The 10,483-nt window shown below is 43.6% G+C and overlaps 1 long non-coding RNA gene across 2 annotated transcripts; it reads left to right on the top strand.

Moving 5' to 3' along the window:
- Positions 1–1,602: 1,602 nt before the first annotated feature.
- On the top strand, positions 1,603–6,145 carry LOC309443200. Of its 2 annotated transcripts, none has more exons than XR_014184758.1 (5): positions 1,603–1,683; positions 1,778–1,894; positions 4,496–4,652; positions 5,180–5,246; positions 5,492–6,145. It is a non-coding gene; the product is annotated as an uncharacterized lncRNA (long non-coding RNA). The 2 variants fall into 2 exon arrangements; XR_014184759.1 differs by having other exon boundaries at positions 4,507–4,652; positions 5,492–6,144.
- Positions 6,146–10,483: the final 4,338 nt, after the last annotated feature.

Here is a 10,483-nt window from a genome sequence, read left to right as displayed (position 1 = left end):
CCAACTCCAACTCTAACCCTAACCCTAACTCTAACCCTAACCCTAACCCTAACTCTAACCCTAACCCTAACCCTAGACCTAGCCCTAGCCCTAACCCTAACCCAAATGGCCCTAATCCTAATCCTAACCCTAACCCTATCCCTAACTTTATACCTAACCCTAACCCTAACTATAATGGCCCAAACCCAAACTCTAACCCTAACCTTAACCCTAACCCTAACCCCTAATTCTAACCAAAACGCTAACCCTAACCCTAAACCAACCCCAACCCTGACCCTAACCCTAAGCCTAAGAGTAACCATAACCCTAACCCTAATGGCTTTAACCCTAACTCTAACCCGAACTAGAAGCCTAACATCCCTAACCCTAACCCTAACACCTAACCCTAACCCTAAGCCTAACCCTAACCCCTAACACTAACCCTAACCCCTAACCCTAAATCCTAACCCTAACCCTAACTCTAACCCTAACCCTAACCCTGAACCTAATCCTAACCCTAACCCTAAGCCTAACCCTAATGGTCCTAACCCTAACCTAACCCTAAGCCTAACCCTAACCACACCCTACCCTAAACCTAACCCTAACCCTAAGCCTAACTGTAAACCCTAACGTTAAACTGTAACCCTAACCCCTAACCCTAACCCTAAACCCTAGCCCTAACCCTAACACTAACCCTACCCCTAAACCATAACCCTAATTCCAACCCTAACCCTAACCCTAACCCTAATGGCCGTAACCCTAACCCTAATGACCCTAACCCTAACCCTAACCCCTAACTCTAACCCTAACAGTAACAGTAACCCTACCCTATATTTACACTACTAGTAAATATATAAAACAGAAATAAAATACACTCAAGACAATTCCTCACAAACATGCTGAGCAGCCAGTCTCAGGAAATGGCACCTTGTCCCAATAGCTGATCTGAAAGAGAGAAAAGAGAGGAAAAAAAGGCAGAAAGGCTAAGAGGTCTTTGCAAAATGGCAAAAAAGCTGGACTAAACATCCTGACTGAAACTCCCCCAGCTATGCCCCAGAGAGAGAGCAGAAGTGAACAACAACCCCTAGAGGTCCCAACTCTCCTTAAATATGAAGCTTAATGCTAATGGGATGGAATAGTCTTCTTGATCAGTCTGGATGTCAGTCAAGCTCTGCCCCATCTATGCCCCCTTTCCTCAATACCTCACACCTGTGGGCAGAGTGCTCAGAATGTCCTTGGCTCTCAGACCAGAGCAACTAAAAGCATTAACTCTGTGCTGGAGTATTATCTTCTTGTTCTCAAACTAAGTCCAAATGATGACTGTGCTAGCTATGAACAAGAAAGGTGTGTAAGTGCATGAAGAAAACTAACCCATTTTCAGTCAAACCAGCACAAGCCTCCATTTATGTCATCTGATGTCGTGTATGTACTCTTTCACATGACTGGTGTGGACTTTCTCACTTCTTGGTCTCACAGTGATCAAGCTTCACCTTCCTCTTCCCCATCCCAATATTTCTAATGTTCTTATTACTCCACTGGCATTTTCTCACTCTTGTATGTTTTTAGTTACTGATATGTGACTATGGCATGCTTTTTCTCTTACCTCACAGTAAAATGAGGCCATGTCATTTTGTGTCATTCAGTCCTGCCATTTTAGGCTCATGGTATTATCTTCCTGAGAATTTGACTGATGTTCTAGATAAGGTGGAGTGGTTACAATATGAGACCTAATGTGACTGACTGTCACATGGTGAGAGGAAGAGTTGAAAAGGGCAACTGACAGGCACCTCTTTTTCAGAATTGATGAAGGGTGATACCCCTAAGTCTGTGAAGTGCTGAAGACATCTGTGCTGATTACTTCACAGAAACAACCATCTGAGATCCCAGAATAATCATGAAGCAAGGTCTCAATCAGGTAAGAAAACCTAAATCTCTCTTCAAAACGTCAGCCTTCCTTACTACCTTCAAGTTCCTTCTTGCCTTAACTACAGAAGTTCAAGTCAATCTTTTCCAGGGCCTGTAGCTTATTTTTCAGTTTGTCTGTCTTTTTCATTTTCACTTGCTGTTTTCAGTTTAAATATTTTCATCCTGTGTTTCATGACTTCCCTTTTTAGATTTGACCTTTCTCTCTCTAGTTCTACATCAGTTTTCTTTCAGTAACTTAATTTTCTTTTTTCTGAATGGGAAAATCTTGTATGTTTATGGTAGTATTAACTGGTATATGCAACTATTTTCTTAGCAAAGATGCAAGATAATGCCTTTGGTGGGGTTAGAGTATGAGTAAGTGCAATGAGGTAAAAGAAACACCCCCACCTTCAACAAATCACAAGAAATCAGCTGCCAGGCTGCCTACCTATTTTTTACAAAACTCTGTTTTGGTTGGTTTATGGTTCAGTATCTTTCCCAGGGTGAGTCCCCAGCCAGTGTTTATCAAGCCAAAAACCAGAAAATGAGAGCTTTTTCTCACCAATGCAAACTGATGTCAGTCATCCTGCTCTTGCCACCTCATCCAGTTTCCGTTCCTGGTTCCCAGAAAGCTCTGAGCATTACAGGAATAAGGAAACACTCCTTCTCCCAAAGGCTATGCACAGTTGTTTCAGCGTCTTGCCCCTGTGGGAGACATAATTTCTTGACTCCTGTTGACTACAGAATGGGGATCCAGTACCTGTTAAAAAGTCTCTGTCAAGACACTTTGATTTCCAACACCTGGCCCAGCTATTATACATCCTGATCATGATCAGCCTTACTGGAGTGACAGATGCACTTTCTCAAATAATATTAACATTTATTTTCACATTGCTACTGTTATAGTTTCATTAGATTGAATCTTATGTTTCATCAATCACCAAAACCAATTCAAGCAATCTACCTTAAAGCTGCTTTAATATCTCTAACCAGATAAGTCACCATAACTTTTCTGAATTACCAAATAGCTTCTGCTTGTGAACATACCTGCAGCAGAACATTTGGCTGCTAAAGCCAAAATCTTTGCTTTCTACAACAGTATGATACCTGCAGATGATCAATATCTGCACAAAGTCACATAGGGCACATAGGCTGCTCGACTCTTGCTTTCTTGTTGGACATGGGCCTCAGGGGCCTATTAAGTTCAGTTCAGTTCCATATAATGTCCATTAACTTCAAGAAAATCCCTCAAATCTGCCCCACACCTAAATCATAAATATTTCCAATCTCAAACTCCTACCCCTACCCTGTGGTATTTTGCTGTGTTCAGTGGGCTGCTTCCTTGTGCCTAAAGCACTATATAAATGAGATGTGAGACACATTCATTTAGTTTTCAATTCCGATAAGACTAGGAAAGATGTTCTTGAGAACCAGGAGCTCACTTCTTTCTGTGAGCTTAGGAGTGTTAAACAGAGATCCTTTGCCAAGCTTTTGTGTCAACACATCCCATCACTATCACCTTTTGATTTTCTTTAGTGCCATGAAAAGCCTTACTGCGAGCTTTGGTGGCTGTGGAGAGGAGTGGGGCATGTAGGAGTTTGCTCTTGCCCCCGTCACTCCATAGCGCAGTGGAAACACACTCAGACTCACCCTTTGTGTTGCCTTCACGGCTTGTGCATTTGTCTAAAGGCCTTTCCTGAGTCTGCAGGTGCCAAGAAAGATGAGAATGTTTAGTTGTGCTGAATTACTTCTATATATGTTTGTTTGTTTATTTTTTGTTTTCAGAAACACAACTAAATAATTTCATGAGTAAAACATACTAGCAATCTAAGAAGAATGAATGTTGTTTAATGGTAGCATAAATGCATTCTATTCTATGCTGTTTAAGTCCCTGTTCTTCCAAACTCTCCTCCCTTTGGTGTGTTCGTTCTCCCTTCTCTTACCAGTTGGTGGACACCATGGTTCAGGAGTGCAATGGGGCCTTCACCCTTCCAAAAACACTAAAGTGTAGGATGAGCTCACTGCAGCACATGAAACCATGCCACAAAGGTGTGATGTGGCAGTATAGCAAACCTGATTTCCCATCTAGATGCTGCTAGAAAGTGAGGTCCAGCTTCTCCCCTTCAGACTTCAGAATGCAAATTCCAATTGCCTCTGCAGAGCAGCAAAAGAATGAACCATGTGGAAAAAAACACCATGTATTTTTGTGCTAGCTTGGTTCTGTGATCTGACATACCATGGGCTCAGACAAAGACCACTGAAAGAAAGAGATGCGGCAGGAGGATTTGGCTGGAGCTAGTGTGCAGGCTGTCTGTTTTGGCAAGGGTGTACTCTTTCCCTTCCCAGCTCCTAATCTTCTCCTGTAGCGTCCTACCTGACAGAGCAGGGGTCCCTGAAGCATCCCACAGTGGGGTATGTTATAACTGTGACCTTGAAAGAAGCCCTGCTGGTCAAATGCTGCCCCTTGATGTCATGTTTAGTGACAGCCTAGAGTAACCAGGGGTGCATCTGCTCTGTAGCTGTAAACACGACTACGATAGAGCAATAAAGTAGCTGGTTGTAGGAAGGTCAAAACCTAAATAAAATATTTAATGATTTCTTTATCTCCGAGGGTAATATCAGCCACTCCTCAGTTCTGTTGAATGGGGAAGTTTCACAAGACCTCTGTGCAAGGTATAAATACAGGCACATGAACTGCATCTCAGAAACAGCAGCACGGGACGGTAGAAGCCCCACCAGCAATCCCCGTCTGAGACGCTGACATCAAGGTGAGATGAACACTTTTCGCATGAAATCTTTCAGTGGCTTCTTGGGCAGATACTGTGAAATGCAGTTGAAGAGAAAGAGGTTTAAGAGTTGGGATGAGAGCTGTAAAATGTATGTGAGGATCTGATGTATGTATTTGCAGAAGCTTAACGAACCTTTGAGGTGATGAGAAGACAACTGCAGGATAATCCCACTTTATAAAGGGAGAGGGTGAAGAGAGCCACTGCTACAAAAGGGGTGAAAGTGAGCATATTTTACAAATATGGATGTAGGATCTTAATGTCGAGTGAGCAAAATTAACTGGTTTATTATGACTTTTTCTATAGACAGAAGGACACTTTTCTAGCACTTTATTGATTAAGTCTGGGTAGTCACAACCTCTATAAATTCAATCATAACTGTGAAAAAATGCTTGTCGTTCTGTTCTGTTTGGAGCCCCACATGAGCTTCATTTGAATTTGGCCCTTTGTGGTTTTGGCCTTTTTTGCCCTTTGCCTTTTTGCTTTCCTGCTGGGATTGGCTGTTCAAGACTGGAGTGCTCTACTTTCCGGGAGTGGCTGTTCGGCATGATCGGAGTTCATGAGGGATTGCACTGAGTATCACTTATTTTATTTTATGCATATATTAGTATTTTGTTGTGTTATTAAACTGTTCCTATCGCAACCCTTTCCCTAAGATATATTTGCCATGAAATCAAAAAAGCTGCTTCTATATTTATCCTCTGTTAAAAATGTTTTATTTGTCCTTTTTTTCCTCCCTCTCCAGCATTTTGTGTATGGTGAAAAAAGCCTTCTTACTGGCATTGCTTATTTTCTTTATTTTCTCTTTTCCTCTTCCGTAGGCTGTCATCCAGCTCCTACAGCAAGAAATCTGAAATACAGAAGTCCTCCTGAGATGGGAAAAATCATCGTTTATGAACATGCCAACTTCCAGGGTTACTCCAAAGAGTTCACCAGTGATGTTGCCAATCTAAAAGATGTAGATTGGAATGATTGTATCTCCTCAGTGAAAGTAATAGGTCAGCCTTGGGTGGCTTATGAGCACCACAGCTATACAGGCCAGCTCCTTGTATTTGAGGAGGGTGAACATAGCTTTGTTGGTCCAGAGATGAACGATAAAATCACATCTCTGCAGTTGATCACTGAAAATCTGCACAATCCCCAAATCACTCTCTATGAACATTCCAACTACCAAGGGAAGAGCAGGGTGATAAGAGAAGCAACCAATCTGGCTAGGGGACATGACAATGACACCACATCTTCTCACAAAGTCCAGAGAGGTGCCTGGCTGTTGTGTGAACACAGCGATGGAAGTGGCTTTCGTTACATTGCGCGAGAGCATGAACACCTTCCACATTACAGTGCAATTGGTTTCGATGACAAGCTTTCATTTCTGCGTCCCCTTCTCCCTGGCTGTCGCTGTTAGGCTGCAAATCCTGCAATGCTGAGGGAAAATGCAGCCCCAGCAGGAAATTTGAGGCCTAGATCTCTGTCTGTACTTGTATTGCTTTTTTTGCGCTGTGTCACAGAAAGACCGAATGGAAGAGCTCTCTTTCATGCTGCACTGCAGATCTGTATTTCTCAATCCTACCTTGCACTGTTCTCCATCCCCATAATCCCCATGAATGCAAGAACTATCCTATTTAGTCAAATGAAAGAGACTCAAAGATAAAAGAGATGCGAGGAGTGTGTAACCTATTACACCTGCAGCTGACAATCAGATGTCCTGCACTATGTAATGTAAAAACACTGCATGTTGCTTCTGTTGCTAGGTACATAATCAAAATGTGAGTATATAACCAGCATCACTTACTTTGTAATTTGTTTTACAATGCTCTTGTTTTACCACGGCCTCTGTCATTTTTTTATTCCACTTTGTGTTGTTGCCATTAAAGAAGCTATTAAAAGGAACAATGGGTCTATTTTATGTATTGTTTGTGGTTTAATATAGATAAATATTTCTTTTTCATTATGACATATCTCTGTGTATTAAGAGAACAGTTCACAAAGTCACTTGTGAACATTTTTCATGAATCTCTCCTGAGAGGTTTTATTTTCTTCCATTCTCCCTTGCCAGTAACATTGGGCTCAGGCTTGACTCAACCAGACTTAAAGTCTTAGTAAGCATGCCACGTATTGCTGTGATCCTGTCCAAACTCTCACCTGAAGACTTTACTTAATTATCACAAGACTGATAGTATCCCAAGACATTGATCATACTAATGATATAGTCTTGTACTGCCCTAACCCTAACCCTCACTCTAACCCTAACTCTAACCCTAACCGAAATGGCCCTAATCCTAACCCTAACCCTAACCCTGACCTTAACCCTAACCCTAACCCTGACCTTAACCCTAACCCTAACCCTAACCCTAACCCTAACCCTAATGGCCCAAAACCTAACCCTAAACCCTAACCCTGACCTTAACCCTAACCCTAACCTTAACCCTAACCGTAACCCTAACCCTAAACCTAACGCTAATGGCCCAAACCCTAACCCTAACACTAACCCTAAACCCTAACCCTGACCTTAACCCTCACCCAAACCCTAACCCTAACCCTAACCCCAAGCCTAACCCTAACCCTAACCCTAACCCAATACATAATGGCCTTAACCCTAACTCTAACCCTAACCCTAAACCCTAACCCTAAAACCCTAACCCTAACCCTAAAACTAACCCTAAACCTAAGCCTTACCGTAAACCTAACCGTAAAACCTAACCCTAACCCTAACACTAACCCCTGACCCTAACGCTAACCCTAACCCTAACACTAAACACTGACACTAACCCTAACCCTAACCCTAACCCTAACGCTAATGGACCTAATCGTAACCCTAACCGTAACCATAAAACTAACCCTAACCCTAACCGTAACCCTAAACCCTTATCCAAACCCTAACCCTAACCCTAACCCTAACGGCCTTAAGCCTAACCCTAATCATAACCCTAATGGCCCTAATTGTAACCCTAACCATAACCATAAACCTAATCCTAACCCTGAACCTTACCCTGACCCTAAACCTGACCCTGACCCTGACGCTAACCCTAACCTGAACCCTAACCCTAACTCTAACCTTAACCCTAACGGCCCTAATCCCTAACCCTAACCCTAACCCTAACACTAACCCTAACCCTGACCCTAACCCTAACCCTAACCCTAACCCTAACCCTAACCCTAACCCTGACCCTAAACCTGACCCTGACCCTGACCCTAAACCTGACACTGACCCTAACCTGAACCCTAAACCTAACTCTAACTCTAACCCTAATGGCCCTCATGTGCGAAACTGCAGTGGGTCTGTGGAATCCTTGGCAGAAAATATGGGAGTAGAGATCAGCCTTGAAGATATTAAGATTTACCCTTGAGAAGGATGGGAGTAAAGGAGTATCCGGAGAGAGGAGAGACGTACCCGTGAGAGAGAAGGGGATGGAAGAATAAGATGGATGATAGAAAAATTAACCAATGAGGTGTTAGTGCTGTAACTTGTAACCAATAGTGAAAAGGCACATGAATTGCTAAGACTGTATAAAAATGCACTTGTGGCAATAAATGGCATCTACTACTTTCATCCTGGAAGAACTTGGTCTATGTCATTTGTCCATCTCAACCATGACACCCTAATCCCTAACACTAAACCTAACCGTAAACCTAACCCTAATTCTAACCCTAAACCCTAACCTTAACCCAACCCTAACCCTAACCTGAACCCTAACCATAACCCTAACCCTAAACCTAAACCCAAACCCTAATCCGAACCCTAACCCTAAACCTAACCCTCTCTAACCCTAACAGTAACACTAACCCTAACCGTAAGACTAACCCTAATGGCCCTAACCCTAACTCAAACCCTAGCCCTAACCCTAACCCTAACCTAAACGCCCCTAATCCTAATCCTAATCCTAATCCTAATCCTAATCCTAACCCTAACCCTAACCCTATCCCTAACTTTAAAACTAACACTAACCCTGACCATGACCTGAAATCCTAACCCTAACTTTAAACCTAACCCTAACAATAACTCTACCCCTAAACTCTAACAGTAACCCTAACCCTAACCCTAACACTAAAACTAACCCTAAACCTAAGCCTTACCCTAAAACCTAACCCTAACCCTAACCCTAACCCTAACTATAACCCTAATACTAACGGCCCTAATCCCTAAACACTAACCCTAAACCCTAAACCCTAATCCTAACCTTAACCCTAAGCCTAACCCTAACACTAACCCTAACCCTAACCCTAAACCCTCATCCTAACCCTAACCCTAACCCTAACCCTAAACCTAACCCTAATGGCCCTAACCCTAACCTAATCCTAGCCCTAACGCTAACCCTAACCTTAACCCTAACCCTAACCCTAAACCCTTATTCTAACCCTAACCCTAAACCCTTATTCTAACCCTAACCCTAACCCAAACCCTAACCCTAACCCTAACCCAACCCAGACCCTAACCCTAACCTAACCCTAACCCTAAGCCTAACCCTAATGGCCCTAACCCTAATCCTAACCCTAACCCTAAACCTGAACCTAACCCTAACCCTAACCCTAACACTAACCCTAACCCTAAACCTAAACCCTAATCCTAACCGAACCCTAAGCCTAACCCTAACACTAACCCTATGTCACGGAGGCACCCCGAGACTAATTTAAGGGACAACAGAGTCCAAAACAACTTTTATTAAACTGGTGAGAAACAGGATTTTAGCACTCCAAAAGTGACTTAAATAAAGGTTCGGATATCAGTTGAGGAAAATTATTAAGGGGCAGCAACTAATACAACAGGCGGTCCACAGTGTGCATGCACGTGGCTGCACCAAAACAATGCCGGAGCCATCCCTGGGTCCCGGAGAAGCACACACTTGCCTAAACACGGTGTGGGATTATTTTTAAAGAGATACACATACTCGTAGTGAGTACGGGAAGTGTACACTCGCAATTCCGCGAGGGTGAATTTATAATACACTCGCAATCCTGCAAGGGTTAATTTACTTACATGTGCAAATGCGCACGGAAGGAAAATACACTCGCGATTGTGCGAGGGGCTCTCGGCGGCCACTCGCGATTGTGCGAGGATAAATTTAAAGTACCCGTGCTTATGTGGAAGCACGGGAGGAAAATACACTCGCGATTGTGCGAGGGGCTCTCGGCGGCCACTCGCGATTGTGCGAGGAAATAATTTATACACGTGCAAGTGTGCACGGAAAAAAAATACACTCGTGATTGTGCGAGGAAATAATTTAAAGTACACGTGCAAATGTGCACGGAAAGTATAAATATACTCGCAATTCTGCGAGAAGTTTTACTCACACCCGTGGCGGCAAGGCAAGCGCAGTCTCCATCCCAGGGAGGGGGGCTCTCAGCGGCAGCATCTTGCTCGTGCTCCGAGAGACCCACAGAATGGGCGGAGTCTCGACGAGAATCCCGTTTTTATGGCTGATCAGATCTGACTGTAGGCATTCTAGAAGCTTCTCTGCACCCCACACTAGCTGTGAGTGCCCCACGGCTCACTGGCTCCTTGGCACTCCCTTCTCCTAATGGCCCTGGCCAGGGTGCTCTGGGGCCAAACAAAAGAAGCTGTTAGCCTCAAGTAGCAGAGAAACAGGGAGACGTGCCTACTCCTTCCATACTGAAGGAGGGAGGGGGAGAGAGGGGAAAGAGAGGGGGAGAGAGGGGGGGTTGCATTCTGCCACACCCTAACCCTAAACATAAAACTAAAACCTAAACCTAACCCTAACCCTAAACCTAAACCTCCGTAACCCTAACACGAACCCTAACCCTAAGCCTAACCCTAATGATCCTAACCCTAACCTAACCCTAACCCTAAGACTAAC

Source organism: Streptopelia decaocto, assembly GCF_964273445.1.
Source record: "Streptopelia decaocto genome assembly, chromosome: 1".
Classification (NCBI taxonomy): Eukaryota; Metazoa; Chordata; class Aves; order Columbiformes; family Columbidae; genus Streptopelia; species Streptopelia decaocto.
This window is presented reverse-complemented; position numbering and strand designations above follow the sequence as displayed.